This window comes from Mesoplodon mirus (assembly GCF_964341445.2).
Source record: "Mesoplodon mirus genome assembly, chromosome: 10".
Taxonomy (NCBI): domain Eukaryota; kingdom Metazoa; phylum Chordata; class Mammalia; order Artiodactyla; family Ziphiidae; genus Mesoplodon; species Mesoplodon mirus.
Window position 1 is genome coordinate 34,452,655 of NC_138986.1, and position 22,535 is coordinate 34,475,189.

At 39.8% G+C, this 22,535-nt stretch overlaps 1 pseudogene across 1 annotated transcript; it reads right to left on the bottom strand.

Annotated features, from left to right (window-relative positions):
- Positions 1–13,241: 13,241 nt before the first annotated feature.
- On the bottom strand, positions 13,242–18,653 carry LOC309811172 (ADP-ribosylation factor-related protein 1-like; annotated as a pseudogene). The gene is made up of 2 exons: positions 17,983–18,653; positions 13,242–13,438 (listed from the first exon to the last, which is right to left on the bottom strand). The product of its transcript is annotated as an ADP-ribosylation factor-related protein 1-like (transcript).
- Positions 18,654–22,535: the final 3,882 nt, after the last annotated feature.

A 22,535-nucleotide genomic window follows, 5' to 3' on the forward strand; every position in this document is an offset into this window, starting at 1 on the left:
TAAAATCTATTAAAAGTAAAACTTGGAACTTCCCTGGCCGTCCAGTGGTTAAGACTCCACGCTTCCCCTGCAGGGGGTGCGGGTTCAGTCCCTGGTGGGGGAACTAAGATCCTACATGCTGTGTGGCACAGCCAAAACAAAAAACTGATGTCCAAGCAGTAATTTCTTTCACTTTTGTTCTTTAAATTGAATTTCAAAAACTCCAAATGAGTGGAAAGAAAAAAAGGCCAGGGGATTGACATTGATTTTTTTTTAAAGTTACTATATTTATATGTTACTATCCCTTTATATACATTTCTTTATTTCTTCCTTATAACAAACTTGACAGATAGTAATTGTCATCCCTATTTTACCAATGATAAAATTGAAGCTGAGAAGGTAAATGTTTTGTCAACAGATTTAAATCTGAGTCTGATTTAGCAGCTCACTCTCTTCCAGTAAACACACTGCTTCCCTGATGGCATGGCAAGGGAAATCTGGCACTTCATTCTTGTTGTTCCTCATTAATTGATTTTCTCATAAAGTATTATCTTTATGGGTATCTTCAAACTTCCACTTGCTGTGTACATTATTAGAACATTTGTGACTTTCATTAGTAAGAATTTAGATAAGAGAACTTATCTTTTCCTAGGAAGACTAATTTTCATTTAAACACAGATGCATTTGACAAAAAATCCACAAACTCACTCAAGATTGCATTACCCAGTAATGTTCATGATGTTAATTGAAGGATTCTGCTTTGCAGCATGACCCTGATTTCATTTCTATTCACAGGATTAAACCCACACGTAACCAAAATCACCATGAATACTGCTGACCACAAAACTCAGAGGTCCGTGTGGCCTCCAAAATTCAAGCAAAGAACAAAAAGAGTCCTCTTTCTCTCTAACAGAAAATAAAAATATCATGCTTGCTTTGTTCAGGTACCACCACAGAGGCCAGTGCATCTGGAGACAACTGTACTGGGGGAGAAGGGTGGGATGCTAAATCTGTTTTTCTTAATACTCTTATTCAAAAATTCATACTTTATACCATTTTGGAGTAGTCCCATGCATGGCCATGTCCCGCTCAGCTGTGTCCCTTTAGGCAGGAGATGTCTTGGTAGAACTCTTAAAATGTGCTCTGCTTTTCACAGTTAAAGGCCTCCTCTCTCTATGTCAGTTATTCCTTAAATGGCTGTCATGACGTGGAATTTTATAGATCCCCTTCCTCTATATTATCACTAGGGAAATGTTGGAAGTGGGTGGGCAGAGACACACAGCAACTGGGGATTCGAGTTTTAACCAGTCTTGAAAATAAGTGTTAACCTTCTTGTCTGTGCTGCCTAGCCTTTTTCTAATATTTAGTCTTTGAAGAAAGGGAAGGATTTTGCATGAATGTGTTGCAGCCAAATGATCTCTGACATTGAGAGATAAACAAAAAGGAAGATATTTCTGACTGGACCAGTAGGGAGAGGAGATGTGTTTACCTCTCTACTGATGTGCTCATTCAGTATTCACCTCGCAATCTCTTGGGTTCCAGGTCCTCATGTAATAAGCTTGGAGATCAGACATCAACAGCTGCTCCCTCTCAAATCTGCTCTGTTGCCAGAAAATGGTGTCCGTAAAAAATGTTCCCAGCATATTATTTCATAACGTCTCCCCACAGCTTAGGGAGGCTTGGAGTGGGAGAGATATTATCTGAATTTGTTCACAACTCTGGTCTATTCAAGCGGTCTGCAGAGTATTAGAAAATTATCTCTCTGAAACTAAAAAGAAAAGCTCTGTCTTGGGATCTGCTTTAAGTAAGCTATCAGTGGCTTCTGGAATATAAATTGTCCAAAAATCAATGGAAATGTGGTAGGTATATAACACTTCCAAACTTCCAGCTTCGTCCAAAGTGAATTGAAATGCTAACCTGGAAGATAACAAACACCAGAGAGACACTGTTGTTATCAAATCCCGAAAGAAACCAATGGAAGGGGTTTCTAAACTGTTGAAGCAAACATAAAGTCCCTGTTGAATATCTGAAAGCTCTTTCTTTAATGTTCAGATCTGCTTGGGGGGGAATGGTAGGGAGATTTTATGACAGATACTGTCTCTCGTGATGCACTTGCCAGTTGTAGAAAAGGAGCTACGATGCCTGAAATCTAACCCAGAAAATTGTGTGCTGATTTATTCTGATGTAGTTGTGTTCATTTCAACTTAGTCTTATTAGTCTTATTGGTTTTATCAGTCTTAATTCAGATAGAGGAAATATAGCATTTAGGACAAAAATACAAACCCTCAGTACTTAGGTGCAATCTATGTAGATATAGAATATGAAGAATAAAAATATCTAAATTGAGTCACCAATGAGTTATTTCCTTAAATAGATGTTTGAATGTACAGACGGACAAAGGCCATGTGTTCCTACGATGTTGCACAGTCTTAGAGATAAAATCAAACTGGAAAAGTAGAGAAAACAAGATCGTCATGGCATCCACTTGTTATCTGTTGAGAAAGAGGAGATGCCTGTGGAGCCAGTGGGTATTATGAGTGAGAGAAGTAGGCCAGGTATATTTCAGAATGGTCATTCAGGTTGTATTATTACAACAGATATCTTCAGTGTATGGATTTCTAGTAGAGGTATTTTTCATCTCAACAAAAATATATCTGCTTCCCATTTTTACTAAAACACATATTCCTTTTGGTTCACTTGGCTTTTTCCTACTTTTGACTGAAATATGGATAGTAGATATTCTGCCATCTTCAGCTCTACTACAAGAAACACAATAGCATGAAACTGATGACAAATGACAACTGTTGTTTGACATGGGGACCAGAGGCAACGATGTGGGGAGGCTGACTCCCACTTGGACCCGAAAGCACAAGTGATGCCCAAAGAGAAGGCTCCTCATCTCCCAGCAGTGTTTGCCGCACGAGAATATGGCCCAACAGTGTCATCTCTCAAGAGGATGTGGAAATCTAAACTTTTATGTGAATTCTTAAAAATTTTGAATATTAGCAACCAGTTAAACTCAAAAACAAAAATATACCCCTGGCCCAACTCTGAAAAACAAAACCTGTCAGAAGGCTGCATCTGGTTGTCTAAGTTTGTGACCTGCATTGTAGAATAATTGTTGTTTTACTGTTCTGACTTTCTAAAAATGTGTTTTAGAGAAACATGAGTTTTAGTTGTCTCTAAATGGCTATCATAACTGTTTTTCATGCTTGTTCTTGGTTTCCTATTTACCTTATTTTCTCACATATTTTTCTGTTTTAAAAATATATGTAGTTGAAGCTTAACTCTTAAGATGAAGAAAAACAAGGTCAATGTCCCCGCTCCCTCCTACCTGGACTAAATTTAGAAGAGCATATTTCAGAAAGTAATTCACACATTTAACCTAATAAGCACCCCCAAAATGATGACTAGAAAATAATTCTTCTGGAAATAATAGTACTGAGAGCTCAAAAGGGGAGCCCTTGTTCTGTGAGCCATGGGATAGCCTGAACTGTTTTAGCACAAGTGCAGTAAAGCATCTGTGGAAGCGCCACACTCCAGATTGTGATGGTACATGCTGACTTACCTGGCAGGTGCAAAACATTTTGGGCTCTTGCCAGCCCACAGTGGGAACCTGAACTCCAGTTCCATAAATCTAATTACCTGGCGCACAGTCAGCAGACTGGATTTCTCTTCACCTTCATGTTATATTCTTGGAATGATAGTAAGTATTTGTTAATTACTTGCTTTCCAGTGTTAAGTTCTGTAGTGCCTGAGTGCTCAAATGTGGTCATTGAGGAAAAAAATACCTTCACATAAGAAATCCGCATGAAATCATGGATGTTACAGGGATATTAGAGATTATCAAATCCAATGCCCTTATTGTTAAATTTAAGAAATTAAAACCTAGAGGAGTCATATGTCTATCAGTAAAGGGTCAGATAATAAATATTTTAAGTTTTGCCCACTGTTGGTCTTCGTTACCTTTGTTGTTAGACCTTCCTAAGAGAATGGCTAAAGGAAATTCTTCAAACAAAATAAGAAATAATTTTAAAAAAGGAAATTTCAAGCATCAGAAAGGAAGAACAGTGGAAAGAGCAGAATTATAGGTATATACAATAGAATAACCCTTTCCCCATGTATGTGTTTTACAAATTTTATTTGATGATTGAAGCAAAAATTACAATATCATCTGACATTCAAGAAAGTAATATTTTAAAGTAGGAAAGAAAAAGGGGTTTAAATAGAAGTTAGGTTTCCAGACTTTACTGTAAGTGGAAAAATAATGATACCACTAGATTATAATGTCATATATTTATACTGTAATGCCCAGAGAAACCACTGAGAAAACTACACCAAGAGACACACTCAAAAACACTATATATGAATGAAGATAAAATCTTAAAACATGTTTACACAGCACACAGGAAATTAAGGAAAACAAAACTGGAATAAGAACCAGAGAAAATAAACAGAATAATAATAATAAAAAGGCAGATTTAAGTGCTAACATACCATACTCAACAGACACAGTACAAAAAAAGTAAAATTATAAACAAATATATATCATGAATTTTACATAAAATTTTTCAACAAAATATTAGCAAACTGAATCCAATAAAGTAAAAAGAAATAATGCACATAACCAAGTGGGATGATTTCCATGTATGCAAGGCTGGTTCAACATTTGAAAATCAATCAGTGTTATGCATCATATATCAACAAGCTAAAGGGAAAAAAAGCATGTGATTATATTAATTTGAAAAACCATTTAATAAAATCCAACACTCATGCATGATAAAAACTCTCTAGAAGGCAACTTCCTCAACTTGATAACATCTAAAAAATATTTACAGCTAACTTCATAAAAAATAGTGTAAGACTGAGTGCTTTCTCCCTAATCTTGAGAACAAGGCGAATAACATATCACTATTTTATTTAACACAGTACTGGAATTTCTAGCTTGCAATAAGGCAAGAAAAAGAAACAAAAGCCATACAAATTTGAAATATAAAACTTTTCCTGTTTACAGATGGCATGATTATGTAGAAAATCCCAAAGAACCTACAAAAATCCTAGAACAAATAAGTGAGTTAAGTAAATTCACAGGATACAAGATCAACACAAGAATGTCAATTGCATTCTTATACATTAAAAATAAAAGTTATGAGACTGAATAACACAATACCATTTATAACTGCTCCTAAGAAAATGAAATATATAGATATACACTTACCAAAACATGTACAGGATTTACATGCTGAAAATTACAAAATTCTGATAAAAGGAATCAAAGTATACCTAGACAAATGGAGAAATACAGGGATTGGGATTGGAAGATTGGAAGGGATTGGAAGATTCAACATAGTAAAAATGTCAGCTCTTTTCAATTGATCTATAGGTTTAATGCAGTTTCTATAAAAATTTTCTTAAAAAAAGTTTTTTTTAGATATAGACAAGCTTATTCTAAAACGCATATGGAAATGCATAGCTAAAATAGCTAAATAATCTTGACAAAGAATAAAAATGTGGGGGGGAGGGAATCATTCCATCCAATACTGAGGCATCTATATTGCTATATTAATCGGAAGAGGGCAGTATTGGTTTTAGAAAAAAAATAGAAGATTTTCTGGATTTAGGACTAAGCAGAGTTCTTAGACTTAGCCCCCAAAACATGATTCCTATAAGTAAAAATTGATAATTTGGGCCTCATCACAATTAAATATTTTGCTCTGTGAAAACCCATGTGAAAAAGATGAAGGCCACGATTAGAAGAAAATATTTACAAATTATATATCCAGTAAAAGGACCAGCATCTAGAATATATAAAGAACTCTCAAAACTCAACAGTAAAAAAAACCACAATTTAAAAATGTGCCAAAGACATGAACAGACATCTCACTGAAGAGGATATACAGATAACAAGCTTATTGGGAAGATGTTCAACATTGGTAGCCGTTAGGAAAATGGGTATCATAATGAGCGTCACTGCACATGCATCAGAATGGCTAAGACAAACCTTAGTGACAACATCAAATACCAAAAGTTGGTGAGGTTGCAGAGAAACTGGACCAGGCATATATAGCTGATAGAATGGCAGAGCCATTCTGGAAGAGCATGACAGACTCTTATAAAACTGAACATGCAATAACATACAACCCAGAAATTATGCTCCTAGGCATTTATCCCAGAAAAATGAAAACTTAATGTTCACACATGAATATTCATAGCAGCTTTATTTGTAATAACCCAAAACTGGAAACAGCCCAGAGAGCCTATACCAGGTAAGTGGTTAAACAAACTATGTTACATCCCTACTATGGAGCACTACTCAGCAATAAAAAATAAAAAACTACTGATATAGGCAACAACTTGAAAGAATCTCCAGGGAATTATAATAAGTGAAAAAAGCCAATCCCAATAGGGTATATGCTAAAAAGCCAATCCCAATAAGGTATATGCTATATGACTCCACTTACATACCATTTTGAAATGACAGGATTTTAGAAATGGAGACTGTATTACTTGTTACCAATAATTAGGAATGTGGGTGTGGTGGGTGAATGGGAGGTGAGTGTGGTTATAAAAGGGCAACATAAAGGATCCTTGTGGTAATGGAACCATTTGGTATCTTATCTGTGGTGGTGGGTGAATGACCCTACATATGTGACAAAATTGGACGATGTTTCAAGTGACTTGGCTAGCTGCAGATAATAAGGGAAAGAATCCTTTCAATCCAAGACCCCCAAATTGGAAGAAGCTGGATGTGTATAGGAAGAGAAAGTGGCCAGTGAGGCTGGCGCCCACTGAGCAGAGTAGTACAATGTGAGGTCAGCAAGAGTGGTCCACGGCATGTGGGCTTAGTAAACCAGCCAAGAGTTTGGATATATTATTCATCTTTGTCCTCCATTCTCTCCCCCCTCACACTGTAAAATCCATGGCTTAACAGATTGTATTACACATGGCAGATTTCAATAAATGTTTATTAGGTGTAATTTAAGCCAGATATGGAATCTAAGCCTCGTTTTCCTTCTGTTTTCCTCACAACATCATACAGTGTCTCTGATTCTAAAAAAAAAAAAAAAGCAGACAAATAAATGAAACCCACAGGCATCTGCTCCTGGGAACTTTCCAGGATTTTCCTTTGAGTACACTAGGTAGCTCATTCCCCTAAGTACTTTGGCACTTCATACGTAGTATTCATGAGTTCAATGAGCTGTTTAGTGAGTAATTTGACTCTGGACCATGAGAAACAGAAAATAAATCTGGATCTAAGGAGACTATGGCAATTCATCCAGTTCAATATCACTGATGGAATATAAGCAAAATCTTCCTCCATTCCAGTCCAAACACATAAATGACAGCAACATATAAACATAGAAGCGCAGAGGCTACTATGAAAACTGGAAATGAAAATCTCATCAATCAGAAATGGAGAGGCTTTCCTAAAAAGCATATAGAACTCCACAGCAGCAAGTAGGGGCTGAAACTGTATAACCTGGGGGTGTCAGGGAAGATGGGCTAGCCCCAAACTGAAGTCACAGGGCTGACTGTGAGCTCTTGGACCACACTGTGTCTTCATATTGGAGCCTGAACTGTATCAGGGCAGGAGAAGAACAGCCTGCCCTTGACTGAAAGATGGCATCACCCACCTATACCTAATAGAGACTCAAAGTCGAGAAACATGTTACTTACTCTGGGTAAGAATCCTGAAATTGTATTTGATTCTTAAGGCTGTTGTAACAAATTACCACAAACCAGGTGGCTTAAAACAACAGAAACTTATTGTCTCAGTTCCGGAGGTTGGAAGTCTGAAATTGAAGTGTCGGCCAGGCCATATGCTCTCTGACCTCTATAGGGGAGAATCCTTCCTTGCATATTCTAGCTTCTGGTGGGTTATCAGCAATCCTTAACACCCCTTGTCTTGCAGCTGCGTTACTCTAATCTCTACCCACATCTTCACATGGTATTCCTCCTGTGTCTCTTCTCTTATGAAACGGGTCATGTTGGATTAAGGGCTCCCCTTACTATGGTACAACCTCATTTTAACTTAACTAATTGCATTTGCAATGACCCTATTTCCAAATAAGTTCATGTTCTGAGGTGCTGGAGGTTAGGACTTCAACATGTCTTTTTGGAAGACACAGTTCAAGCCACAACACACAGCAACAGATAATTAACACACCCAGCCAAACTATGCAAGTGTAAGGGGGGAATGAAGATATTTTCAGACATAGTCATCCCATAACAGTGATGTATACAGAACTGCATCTGCAGTGGTTACTGCTAGACTATCCTTTTTTACATATTTATGTATCCATAAAATATGGTTTTATTGGATTTTAAATATTATATAAATGTTATAGTGTGGGTATCCTGCTGCTGCTTCCTGTTTTTCACTTGTTATATTCTTGAGATTTACTTACTTTGGAATGCTAGTTCAATTTTTAAAATTTCTATATGGTATTTGATTGTAGACATATAACCTATTTTATCGAAATTTTCTCTCATGGAGGAATGTATGTTATTCTCTATTTGCCTTTCAAGAGTGCATGTTTTTCTCTAATGATCTTTTAAGAGTCATCCTCTGCCCTTCTCTACCTGGCTGTGTGTCCTGGGAAGCTGACCTCGTGGGACAGCATCACTGGTACTCCCTTGCTCTCTGACTTAGTGTTGGGTTTGGCCAAGGCTAGGCACCAATGGGAGACCAGGTGGCAGGAGGACAGTGTGGTGGTGCTTTCCCCCTGCTGGTCCACATTTTTTATAGTGGCTGCCCTCTACCAACCTTTTGGAGGGCAACATTTCACCTCTGACTTCAGCTCTCCAAATTCTAGTAACACTGCTTCATCCTTCGGGTCTCAAGCTGATAATGACTTTCATCCCTTGCTACTTCCTGGGTGCTTTACCAATCTTTGTTGGTCCCCTAAACTTGCTAAAACTTGTAAACAGTCTTTTTTTAAAATCTTTCAATTTACTGTTTGACTACACCATCTATTTCTTGTCCAAATCTTGACTGATACACTAACTGGTTCCAGAAGTTGCCCTAAGACATAGTCTATCAAATTGGATTACAGAATTAGGTCATTTATACATTTGATGAGTGCGTGGATGAACTCTTCACCAATGGGAAATGGGACCTTGGTAATATGAGGCAAACAATAACTGTTTTCTTCATTAAAACAAATCTGCCTCTGGCATGTGATATGTGCCTACTGAACTAGCAAATGTCTTTCCTTTAGTTTCCATCAGCAAGTATAACCTGCAACATCTCACCTTTGCCCAGGGGTTCAGCAGTACACCTTTGCTGTCTTTTATCAAAGCAATGTCTGATCTCTGTCATATTATAGTCTAGTCTAGAGCAGTGATCCTCACCAAGTGTCATTTGTGAACTGGTTTCTGGTCCATGTTTCTTACATGTTCCCAATGAATTAGGGAGCTTGCACCAGAATGTGAACTATGACACTAAGGACACTGTTCTGTTCAGCTGACAATTTTTTCTTAGCAAGACTTTTCAGATGAGGGAGCAGTGCATTGATTTACCTTCTGGTATAAGCTCTTTTCATCATTGTCACAGACCATGGCTTTGAATAGCTGATATTCTGGTCTGGGGGGACCTTGATTACCTTGATATGGAACAGGATATCATGTTGGGACATCAGGAAGAAACTAATAACCAGATGCCTTAGGAAGAAAAAGCGTAGCTGAGGAAGGGAGGCAACCATGTGAAAGTTCACAGACCTCTGATGTTATGAAGTTTCTAGTAGGACGATGGTATAAAAACGTCAAGACATTCCCTCTTAAATGAGAGACAAGTTGCCTCACTTTGCACAGCCCACAGCGGAAAGAGCCCTAGGACTTAGCTTATCTAAGGCATTATATTTGGGCATACTGCTCTGATCCATCTACAAGGTAACTTGTAAGGCTTCCTGTTGCAAGAGATATGTGGAGCAAGAGAGGGTCTGCAGCAGGTCCAAGCTTTTACACAAGGTGACCTGCCACTTAGGCCTATGACCCAGAAGACCGAGTGGTACTTGAAAAATTTATGGCAGAAAGGGATGAAGTATGTGCCAGCAATAGTACCATCACAAAGCAGATCCCTGAGGTTTTGGAAGGAAGCTTATTTCCTCTTCTTCCCACCACTCTTTTCCAGTGGCAAAGCTGCTTTGTGCTTACTACTAGGCTCTAATAGAAAAGGAACAGCCCAATATGGTGTAGAACACCACGCGACTCTAAGAATGGACTATAAGAATGTCTACCATTGGGGCTTCCCTGGTGGCACAGTGGTTGAGAGTCCGCCTGCCGATGCAGGGGACGCAGGTTCGTGCCCCGGTCCGGGAAGATCCCACATGCTGCGGAGCAGCTGGGCCCGTGAGCCGTGGCCGCTAAGCCTGCACGTCCGGAGCCTGTGCTCCACAACAGGAGAGGCCACAGCAGTGAGAGGCCCGCATACCTCAAAAAAAAAAAAAAAAAAGAAAGAATGTCTACCATCAGCTGAAGACATTATGAAGTTGGATGTGTGCAACAGCATTCATTCCCTTATGAAATGTGATTGGTATGTATGTATGTGTAAGACTGAGCCTGAGCGGGTCAAGAAACCACAAGTAAATTTCAGGAGTGATGGCTCAGACTCCACTGACATCTGCTCCTCTCTTCACTTTCTCTTCCCTAACTCTTCTGGCCTGTTGAGATCCTAAAGTCATCGTGGTCTTATTAGTCAGTGGCCAGATTGTTGACATGTCAGCACCATTTCCAGCTTTCTTGTTTTGCAGGGTCTAGGACAAGGGTTGGCAAACAACTGTCTGTGGCCCAAATTCAGCCTGCCACCTGTTTTGTACTGCTCAAAGCTGAGAATGGTTTTTACAAATGTAAATGGTTGGGAGAAAAAAATCAAAAGAAGAATAAGAGTTTATAACATACAAACACTATCTGAGATTCAAATTTCAGTGTCTCTATGTATTTACTTTTCACACTACATTGACAAAGCCTAAAATATTCACCAACTGGCCTGTTACAGAAAAATTTTGTTGACTCTGATCTGGAAGCCTGGAAACTATGTTGCCCAAAATTCCTAGTAGATTAGATCCCACTAATGAGAGGTTCTCATAGGAGATTTAGAAGGAAGAAAAGAAGCAGAAGGTAGTTTTCTCCTATGAGGTGTTAGGAAACTTCATGAGCTTTGGCAAACAGCTGATTGGAGGTATCACTAGCAGCTTCTAGGCTTCCTCTTGTGAATTAGCCACTAAGGTCCAGCAGAGATCACCAGGGACTCCTGTACTTTATCCTATCCTGAATTTGAATGGCATTTTCCCCTAGGCTTCACTCTTCCCACCCTTCCAAAGACTTGTGTGGGCTTTGCATTCCCATATTTAATTCCTTCTTCCTGGAAGTAGCTACATTAAGTATTTCTGATCTTCTACACAAACCTTTCTGAGTCAATAAGAAAAGCACTGAATCACCGAGGGAAAGAGAGTAACTAGCACATAGCTGCTGCCATAACTGGAATTATGTGTTCTGTGAGAGCATACAATAAAGGAATTCTCACCTATTCTGAGAAATCAGGTAAAGTTTCCCTGAGGACGTGAAGACTGATCTTAGATGTGAAAGAATAAGAATTAACCAGGCAAAGGACTGGAACTTTCAGGCCAGAGGAAGTGTTATAGGAATGAGGGCTGGTATGCAAATAACATTTTAGAATGAAGAATATGGTGCTATAAAGAGAAAAATGCCAGTAGGACTGAAACTTCGAGAGCAACATGCAAGAGAAAGCTGGACAGAGAGAGAGAGAAAGGCCATATAATGCAGAAGCTTCTAGGCTGTGTTAAGGATTAGTGTCTTTCTCCCATGAACTATGGGAAACATTTTCATGACCTCTGTTGGTCATGAAAACTTTATGAAAGAGATGACATGAGAGATGGGATTTACTAGCGGGTGGGAGAATGGTGAGAGAGGAGAGCACTCCAACAATGGCACAAGACATCTTAGTGAATTGTATATCAGCCAGTGTAGCTGGAGCAGAGTATAGTGGAGACTAATTTAAAGACAAAGTGGAGAACCTACCATGGCAAGGGTTTTGATTTTATTTTGTCGTCAATGAAACATTATTCAGGCAACCATAACGACACTTCTGGAGATGGTTTTTGTAGTAAACAAACTGAAATATCCAATTTGAATTTAGGTTGAGAAATACTGCTGGCTTTTGTTAATGATAGTGTTTTTGTGGTTCTTGAAATGAGACGAGGCTTAAAGATACAGGAAATTGATGGCTTTGGTAAAGACTTTACATTGTTTCATATTAAAAAGAGCTGCTGCGGGGGTTTCAAAGGAAATAGGTTTTGGCACTTTTTAATATTAGATGAGTAAGTGCCACATCTCCTAGGCTGTGTCTTCAGTATCCAGCACTGGCAATCTTATCTCATGAAGAAGGCAAGAAAAGGAGACTAACTGAAATTTGACACGCAGGTCTTGAGAGACATGCATGCAAGCAGTTTATTGGAGAAGTGGTCTTGAGAACAGCATATGAGAGGGGTGAAGAAAGCAGGATTGAGCAGAGGGAAAAGTTTAACCATGATGCAGTTGCAGCAGAGCTGGGATGACTATTCAGAGTTGCACGTTGCCCCAACTGAGGCAAAGAGGTTAGGTTTTGTACCCCTGCATCAACCAGTCACTGGCACCAGGCTACCCAGAGGGAAGGGACGTAACCTTGGATGAGGAACTTCCACAAACCAAGGGTAATTCTCAGAGAAGCGTTCAGCTAAGAGCTGTCAATAGTCAACACTTCTGACAACTGGGGAATGGGCACATAGGCTCCGAGGAGGGAGCTGGGAGGTACACCGCAGCATTTATTACAGTTCACCCCTGCGTGTCTCTTGTATCCATTTACTTCACATAATGAATTTATCCTATCTGAAATCAGCTCTTCCAGGATTCTGGTTGGCCTCTGTTACCAGGAAAACATCCAAGAGAACAGTTAACAGCACAAACTGAAGACCCCACTGCTGCAGCTCAGTTCAGGGATATACATCATCTCCCTCCTTTACTACTCATTCTAGATTTACCTCACCATTGACTAGCTCTCTGCTGGTCTTGATGGCTTATGTGGTTGAGTGATGCAGACTCATCCATGAGGGATGAAAGCCCCTAGTCGTGTGCATTTCCCAAGCAATAACTGCTGTACTTGACTATTTACTGTCAATAACGAACACAGGAGAACCAACAGATGCCCCAGTGGACCACTTGGATGCCAAATGAATTCTTCCCTGTCCCTATTATGTACCAGCAGCCTAGCCTCCAGGATCAATTATACCTGCCATGATGGTGCCACTATTGCTTGCCTGCTGAACTCTGGGTACAAGAAGTTTGAATTGTCCAGGGGTCAATTTTGACTTAAAGTTTGGTGGGACTCTTACTGTGTCTTCTGGCGGAAGGGTTCTCTGTCTGGAAACCAGAATATCTAGAGCCTTGGAGTCTAGAGTTAAAGCTATAGGAAGCAAAACTCCAAGTAGGTCCCTGAGATTGATTACCATTAGAGACACTCTTACCAGCACCCCTTGGTTCCTGTGTCCAGGTGTTTATATATTGGGGACCCAGCACAATATAACAGATGTTGATTTTGGGGATGTATCATATCATGAAGGACGGTGCCCCATTATCCAAGCTGGTGTCTCATCTGCACATTCCATCACCCCACCAAGCTGGTAGTTTCCGGGTAACACAGAATGTAACAGGACCAATGGAACCCATGACCATGTGCTCATGACTGGACCACTTTTTCTTTAAAATGTTTCCTCTGGTTTTGTTTGTTGTTTTGAGGGATCCCATGTTGGTAGATTAAAACTCTGTAAATCTTTGTATAGTGATACTGGCTGAGGTCCTGAAAGCAATAAAGGTAACCCGTACTCAGAATAATTGTTGGTTCCAGTCAATATAAATCACTGGTTTTTGAAGTGTAGAAGGAATCCAATGTGCTTAACTTGCCACCAGATGACTGGTTCATCTCCTCAAGGGATTGTACCACATTGGAGGCTCAGTATTGGTCTCAGTTGCTGTCAGATTGGACATTTGCTAGTGGCTAAGGACATAGGCTGTGTAAGCATCAATTAGCTGTTGAATTCTGTCCACTTGGTTGTGGTGGATATTCTCTGGTATTAATATACAATACAAGGATCTTCATACAACGTATCCCCCTTGATAAATATAGCCAATACATCTTTCCCAAATATCTTTACCTGCAGTCTTCCAATTTTTCTCATACCAGGGCCCCAAACAAATAGCCAAGCCATTCGTCACTGTCCATGAATCAATGTATATTCATACATGACTATTTCTCTTTCCATACAAAGTCAATGACCAGGAGCACTGCCCAAAACTTTATTGAGTGCTATAATTTTCTCTAGCCACTGTCTTTCAAGGTCACCACTAAGTGGGGCTGTAGTGAAATAGCTGTCTGTTTTCAGCCTATACCCATATGCTGAGTCAACCAATTTATGAATTTAGCTTGGCCTTTTCTCCTCCAATTTTACATGGTCACTTCTCACTTAGCTATTGCTACTTGATGAGAGAAGAGTGTTGGTGCAACAGTAGTGGGTGACATGGCAGTCTGCACTATTTCACCAGTATCTCATTCCAGTTCACCATTGGTAAAAATTCTAAGAATTGCACTGAAAATGATAGGGTCCTTATTGTCACATAGCCAGCAGTGGATCTGGATCCAAAATCACATTTCTGAGTTTGCTTCCTAGGTATACTCCTAGTACAAAATCTCTCAGGTTAAATTCCACAGTAAATAGATTCTAAGACTCTAGCATCTGCATGCAGGTTTATTGGGGAGTGCTTTTACTGGGGGACAACACAAATGAGGGATGAGGAAGGCAAAACAGGGCAGAGGATGAAACTGAACTGTGATTATTTGTAACAGAGGCCTCACCTGATCCTATGGAGGTTTCTGAAACTGGGATAGCCCTTCAGAATTGTCTCAGTTCAGTCAGGAGGATCAAGAACTTTGTACCACAACTTTGACTACTCATTAAATTCAAGCAGCCCTCAAGGAAGTGTTTTAATATTGACTAAGGCTATTTCTTTCAACCAAGGATAATTCTAGAGATGAACTCAGTTGAGAGCCATTGGCAGCGACACTCCTGGTAGCTAAGAGAATGAATGCATTAGTTTTGAGCCCTTAACATTTATTTCAACTGAAGTAATAATCAAAAGTATGAAAAAAGTTACTAAAGTTACTAAAAGTTACTAAAGTAATAATCAAAATATGAAACCAATATATATTTAGGCTTTAAAAAAAAGAAAAACATGCAGAAATATGTAATCTTGTAATATTTGTATTACAAGAAGTGGAAAGATAAAGTAACAGAAGCAGGGCTTCCCTGGTGGCGCAGTGGTTGAGAGTTCGCCTGCCAATGCAGGGGACACGGATTCGTGCCACGGTCCGGGAAGATCCCACATGCCGCGGATAGGCTGGGCCCGTGAGCCATGGCCGATGAGCCTGCGCTTCGGTAGCCTGTGCTCCGCAACAGGAGAGGCCACAACAGTGAGAGGCCCGTGTACTGCAAAAAAAAAAAAAAAAAGAACAGAAGCACTAAGCCTTTGGGGCCAGTCCACCTTTAATGATTTATATTTCCCCTCCAGCTAAATTTGACTTTGACTTTAAAGAAATCCCTGCCCAGCATACCAGGTTTGAAGACCCAGAAAAGACAAGCAGTGAGGATTTTATAATAATGTTATAATCAACTTTAGGCAGAGGAAAGTTTTCAAAACTGATACCTCTGACACTAGGAGTTCTGGTTCTTAAGGAAACACAGGGGAACTCTCTTATAATTTCATAACCACTTTTAAAGAATTTTAAGTAGTTCCATTTTGCCACTTGAGACATCTCTTTTGCATAAAAATTAGAGGAAGCATAGACTGCATCCTAAATGTTTGGTTTCAAGTCCTATCTGCCACCTAATAGCTGGATGACAAACAAGTGTTTAAATTTCCCTACGCCTCAGTTTCTTCATATTTAAATATATGGGAAAGGTAATGAACCTACCTCATGGGTTGATAGGATTAAATGAGCTAAGAAAAGTACTTTGTATGGTGACTGACATCACTCAATAAATGATCGTGGTTATTATTTTGTTGTCTAAGTAGGTGTTTTGCTATCCCTTCATATATAATCTTGATAATCTTATGGTATCTTAGCAGATTAGATACACAGTGTCTTCTCTATTGTGTTGTGTTGGTCTTTACCACATATTTCAGATTCCGCATATTGCTGTTGGGCCAGATGCAAACTGGTTCACTGAGATTAACTGTGGAACCTGTGTCAAAAGTAACCCACTTATGCCAGGACTGACACTACAAGTCTAGACTCTTGGAACCAAACTAGGAAATGGATCCTTAGTCCAGATTTTGCCATATTTCAGTGTTTTCAGAGATCATGAGGATGATGTTCTATTCCTTTTTAATTACTTATTTTGGGGTATATTAAGGCTAGATAAAGTACTAGTGCTATCGTTGTAACATGTTTACAGAATAATCCAATCTTGGTAGGGTACACGCAGGAAAGTGTAATGTTTCTTCACTATTGCTTTCAACCTGTTTGGTTTGATCTAGTCTTCTTCATCCCTTGATGAAGAAGGGCAGACAGATGTCATAGCTTCCTGAGAACTTTCAATTAAAAGGAGTTTATGTGTTATAAGTTCCACAACAGACTACAACATGACTTACATCTTAATCCAGCTTTTAAAAGCAACTCCCTTCCCTAACCTAACTCACGCTGACCTGGGGCTTGTGGTCTTGAATTAGTGGAGGGCCTATTCATTTATTCCTCCTCCCTCTTACCTGACATGAAAGAAATCTGAAGCAGCGCAGTGAAGGAGAAAAGAGATTAGAACCAAAGTGTAAGCTTTTAATTTACTTTTTACTTCTTTGGTCCTGCAATTTTATTTTCTCTTGGCTACTGTTGATAGGTTGTCAGTGCCTGCTCTGGGACAGACATCCAAATGCCAGCTTGTGCTGCATTTCATTCTTTGGCGGAGTTGTGGGGACTTCTGCACTGCATGGTTTAATGATATCGACGATGTCCTCTCTGGCTGACATCTTGTCATGCCCAACTCAGACCCTACACCTGGTGGGTTTATTCCACAGTCTCTCACTTTTGAGCTTCCACTGTGCCAGCCATCCACCTTCATAAATGGGGACCTTCAACATAGATTCATCCTGGCTCTGTCATGGCAAACTGTTGGGAGTTGTGACTGTTTATGGCTCCCTACCTTCAGGCCCTGCAATAAGGGGCTACTTCACTTAACTTCAGCGTTATCCAGATACGAGGTAGATATATGATTCTATGTCTGTGTATGCTCCCAAACTCCAGAGGACACAGGTTAAGCTACTGAGAATTCTCTCACTGCACCCCAGCTTGGTGCAGTGAGCTTGGGAGGGTCTATGAGTTTCTGACACTTGGCAAATATGGGAATGAGATGAGCATCTCTGGATCCTTCTCTTGGGCAGCACAGCTCTTGAGGAGAAGAGGGATGTAAAAAGAAGAAAGGAAGATGGGAAAAGCCACAGCCCTTTTCTTCAATCTAGTAATGACTATCTGAAAAGACAACTATTTTTACTTCCAAGAAACCCTTTCCAAACTTCTGGTCTTCTCTGGATGTGGGTGATGGTCTGATGATGGCAGAATTGTTTGACATGCCTTCAACAAAGTCCCTCAGAGTTGTGTATATTGGCCCTTCTTTAGGCTGAGTGGGTTCCTATCATTTGTGACTTATAAGGTTGGTAATTTAGACAAAATTCTAAATGATAAAAAAAAAATTCAACTTATCTCTGGGGTATGGTGGATAATTTATCTCTTTGTTCTTTAGCTTTCTCATTTGCAAAAGGGATAAGATAATAGTACCTACATAGAGAGTTGTTGTGAAGCTTAAATAAGGTAATCCATGTAAAAGCTACAGCTGTTTAACACACTTTTTTTTTTTTTTTTTTTTAAACAAAACAAATGGAAAAACCACAAGGCAAAGCTACCGCAGGCCCCAGGATGGGCGGCGCAGGGCGGGCAGGAGCTCCTGCGGCTCTGGGGATGAGCGGTGGGCGCCAGAGGGCGCGGCTGCGCTTGCGTGACGTCCTGATGCCCGGCGGCCGGCGCACGTTACGCACGACGCACTGCACCGACGCCCTCGCGCAGCCGCTTGCCTGTGAGGGCCGAGCAGGCCTGAGTCAGGCTGTCGCGTTCTCCGAATCTTGGAGGTGCAGTCCCTTAACGCAGTCTGGATGTCGCAAATCCCGAGGCAAGTCTCAACGTCCTGCTTGCTGGCCAGCACCAGGATGGAGACGCCGCCCAGCGCCTCGCTCGTGACCATCTTCTCCAACGCTTGGACTCGGACAGTCTCTCCTCCTCCGTGGAGCCCATGACATAGAGGACGCCGTGGCCCTCTGCTTGGTCCTTGTCCCACAGAGACTGCAGCTCTTCCTGCCCCCCGCTAAGCCCCACAGCAGAAGGCGAGCCTTTCCCACGTCCACAGTGCCGACGTTTAGACGCACGGTGGTGGTGATTTTGGACAGACTCCTCCCCTTGGAGTTCTTATGAAACCGGCTTTTGACCGCTCCAAGACAGTAGTCCTCACGGCATTGTCCAGACCCAGGATCAGGATGCAGTACTGGTCCTTCAGAAGCATGTCCTTGTACAGGTCTGACATCCTGCACCCAGCCCTGGCCCCTGGAGCCACCGCGGGCCTGACGTTCTGACCCTGCGCCTGACGGCACGTGGGCCATCCCAAGCACAGTTCTGAGTACACGGTAAGAATTCAGTGAGTGTGAGCCACCGTCGTATAACCTGGTATCTTTATTTCACTATAAATAAATGTTGATGGAGTGTATATTTATTCATTTTCTTAACATATATTTACCAAACACTTAACTGTCATAGGAACTTTGGGGAAAGGTAATGAACAAATCAGCCGTCGTGAAGCTTATGTTATAGCGGGGGGAGGGAAATAATAAACAATCAAATAAGATTTATAATGTGTTGGAGAAAGATTAGTGCTATGAAGAAAAATAAACAGGAGGAGCGGATCAGGAGTGCGGAGAAGTGCTGCTATTTTAAGTGATGTAAGGACTCACTGATGAGGTGGCATTTGAACAGAGATCTGAGGTAAAGAATGTTATTCAGCATGTCAGCAGAAAATGTGTTAATTAAATTCAGTATTACAATCTCCAAAAGTTTGATACTATTTATAACTCAAACAGATAACTAAACCTTTTGCCCAATGAAGAAAAAAATTACCTTGAATCGGGTAGATTAATTCAGTTATTCAGGAGAGAGGTTATACTGTATATTAAATATATATATTGGTCCAGCCTGGAAATCTTCCTTTTTCTTGCCTTTTAGCTTGTCTTGTGATTTTTTTTTGGTTGTTGTTTAAGATCAGGCATGAGGTAATAGGAATTATAAACAGGCCCTTAGTGTGAGGTTCTATGTTAATCTGGCTAGAACTTGGGCTGTGTTTAATGTTTGCTCTAGCCATAGGTGCCACTGGCTTCAGATTTCTGGGGTGTACTTGTTTTTGTCTCCCTGTTTTTGGAAGCTTCCCTAAGAATTCCTCCTTAGATAAAGTCTGTACCTTGCAGCTCTTTCAGTGTTATCTATTGTTATTATACTGGAGTCCTGTTGGTGTGGTAGTAGGGTGTGTGGGTGGAAAAGTGATCTATAATCTTATGATTAAAAGTCAGTCATTTAGTGGGCCTGTGTCCCTGGGTTTTGACTTTCATAAGTGTTTCTTTGCTTTCTTTTTTCCCCCTTAGGTGAGACAGGAAGGCTAGAGGGAGCTGGAGTTGGGTGAAGACCCTTCCTTCTACCTAGGGTAAGTTGCTGGTAGAGTCTTTCTCCCTGGACAGCAGGCCTTTGTTATAGAGAATGCTCCAGGTGTATTTCAAAATGATTACTTTTCCTCCGCCTGCCAGAGCCAGGATGGAATAGTTCATAGCTCTTCACTGAAAACCTGGAGGGTTCCCAGAATGAAAACCAATGAAAGTATAGGAGCAAGGTCTTATTTTTAAAAGAATAATTATTGACATATAGCTTATTAGAGATATGCACAAATCATAAGTGTACAGCTCAATAAATTTTCACCAAGAGAAGATACCCATATAACCAGCAACCTGATCAAGAAATAGAACATTGGCAGCATCCCAGAACCCCACTAATGACCACTTCCAGTCACTATGCTTTCCAAGGTAATCATTATCCTAACTTCTCACAGTATAGATTAGTTTTGCCTATTTTTGAGCTTTATGTAAATGAAATCAAAAAGAAGGAATTCTTTTGTGTTTGGCTTTATTTCAATCAACATAATGTTTGTAAGATTAAACTGTGCTATTACATATAGAAGGAGTTCATTCACTCTCATTACTGCATAGCATTTCATTGTATGAATGTAAGATCATTTATTCATTCATTCTGCTGTGATGAACCTTTGAATTGTTTCCTTTTTTACTTTATTAAGGAGAGTGCTGCTATGCACTAGTGTACATGCCTTTTCATGAACATATGTAGCTGTTTCTGCTAAGTGTATATCCAAGTTTATATCTAGGAGTGGAATATACAGGTTTATCACTAGTAGATATTGAATGCCAAATAGACGTGCAAGTATCTGTAACACTTTAAACATATGAGAGTTTGTCACTCCACATGCTCACCAATACTTGCTATGATCAGTCTTTTTCCATTTAGGCATTTTTGTGCATGTTATGTGAAAACAGCAGCTGATAAAATGTAAAACCTACCTGTTAGTTTTGAATATTGGCTGCATGGCAGTCTTGAACTCCGAGTTTTGTCTCTTCAGCTCCTTGATATTTTCAGAAGTTCTCTGTGGGTTCTCTGCCTCAGTTCAGTTGCCCCCTGACTAGACCCATTGTCCAGAACCTTGGTCTCTCACTGCGTTCCAGAAATTGGCAGATTCCCTGAAGGAAGTATGTTTTCCATCTCTTTTTTTTTTCTTTTTGTGGCTTGAAACAACAATCATCATTTTGTTATCTCTCACAGTTTCTGTGGGTAAAAAATTTGGAAAGGTTCAACTCAGGGTATTCCATGAAGTTGCAGTCAGTGATGCGAATCAAGAACAGTGGAAGCTGCAACAGCTGGGCACTGGCTCTTCATGTAATCTTGGGGCCTCTCTCTTCATGTAGTCTTGAGTACCTCCATATGGATTCTGCATGTGGTCTAGTTTGGGCTTCTTACAGCATGCTGGCCTCAGGGCGGTTGGACTGCTTATGTGGTGGCTGTAGGACCTGGCTCCTCAAGTTCTGTGCTTCAGCAGTTCTCCAGCACCTTCAAAATTATATATGTGTGTGTGGTATATATATACATACATATAGACATACATATAGACATATGTATATATGTATGTATATATACATATACATGCATGTGTATATCACACATCATAAACAGAAGTAGAAGTAGAAGTCCTGTTTGATGAGTCTTATTTATTTGTTCTTAGGAACACTTATAAGGGTTTCTCTGAAACAAAAAAAAATGATTTTTGCTATTTGATTCGTTTGCTTGTTTTTTAAGAGAGAAAATTCTAGCCAACGTAGTCTCTAAACATTATATCTCTTCCACAGGAGAGTCAATATAGAATAAGCTAGTCTGAAATTTGTGGATTTCCAATTCTAAATAGTGTCATGAATTCATGCTTAAAGCTTTTGGTATAACCCATTTTCAGAAGTGTTGAGGACAGCACTTATAATACACGGTATACATCAAATGCCCTGCATTGATCTACAATTTAGTAGAAAGGCAGATGGATAAATGCGTTGACATCATTTTGTCATCGACAAAGATACCACTAAATGTATTTCTGAAAGTGTTGAAAAGAGCAGTGGGTACTGTCATTTTATGAAATGTACTGCATTTGTATTGAGAGCTGATGGGGAAAAGAAGAAAATAATCCACTGTGAATGTGATTTAACCAAGAGACTGGATTTTTCTAAAAACAAAAAAGCAAAAAACAGTAAAGTAGTTGCCTTAAGGTCACAACACCCAAAGAAGTGGTGAGTCAGCAAAACAAAACTAAGATAAATCATCAGGAGGAAGAAAATGTCAAAAGACAAATATATAATTATTTTTGTTCTTTTGGTTTTTTATTTTTCCAAATAAACTACTTGCAATTTAACCAAGGTCTACTCAAAGGGTAGAGAATTGTTCCGTGATTTTTTTAAAAGAGCAAATATTACATGATGCTGTTATCAAACTTCTAACCCCAACCATATTTAAGTTGCTAAAAATGTAAAGCATGCTTTACTGCGTGAATGGCTACACCAAATAACAGATTTTCAGTGTAGCCAAAACAGCCTTATATTGGAAGAAGATGCCAACTAGGACTTTCATAGCTAGAGAGGAGAAGTCAATGTCTGGCTTCAAAGCTTCAACAGACAGGTTGATTCTCTTGTTAGAGGTGATGTAGTTGTTGACTTTAAGTGAAGCCAATGCTCATTTACAATTCTGAAAGTCCTAGGGCCCTTCAGAATTATGCTCAATCTACTCTGCCTGTGCTCTATAAATGGAGTAACAAAGCCTG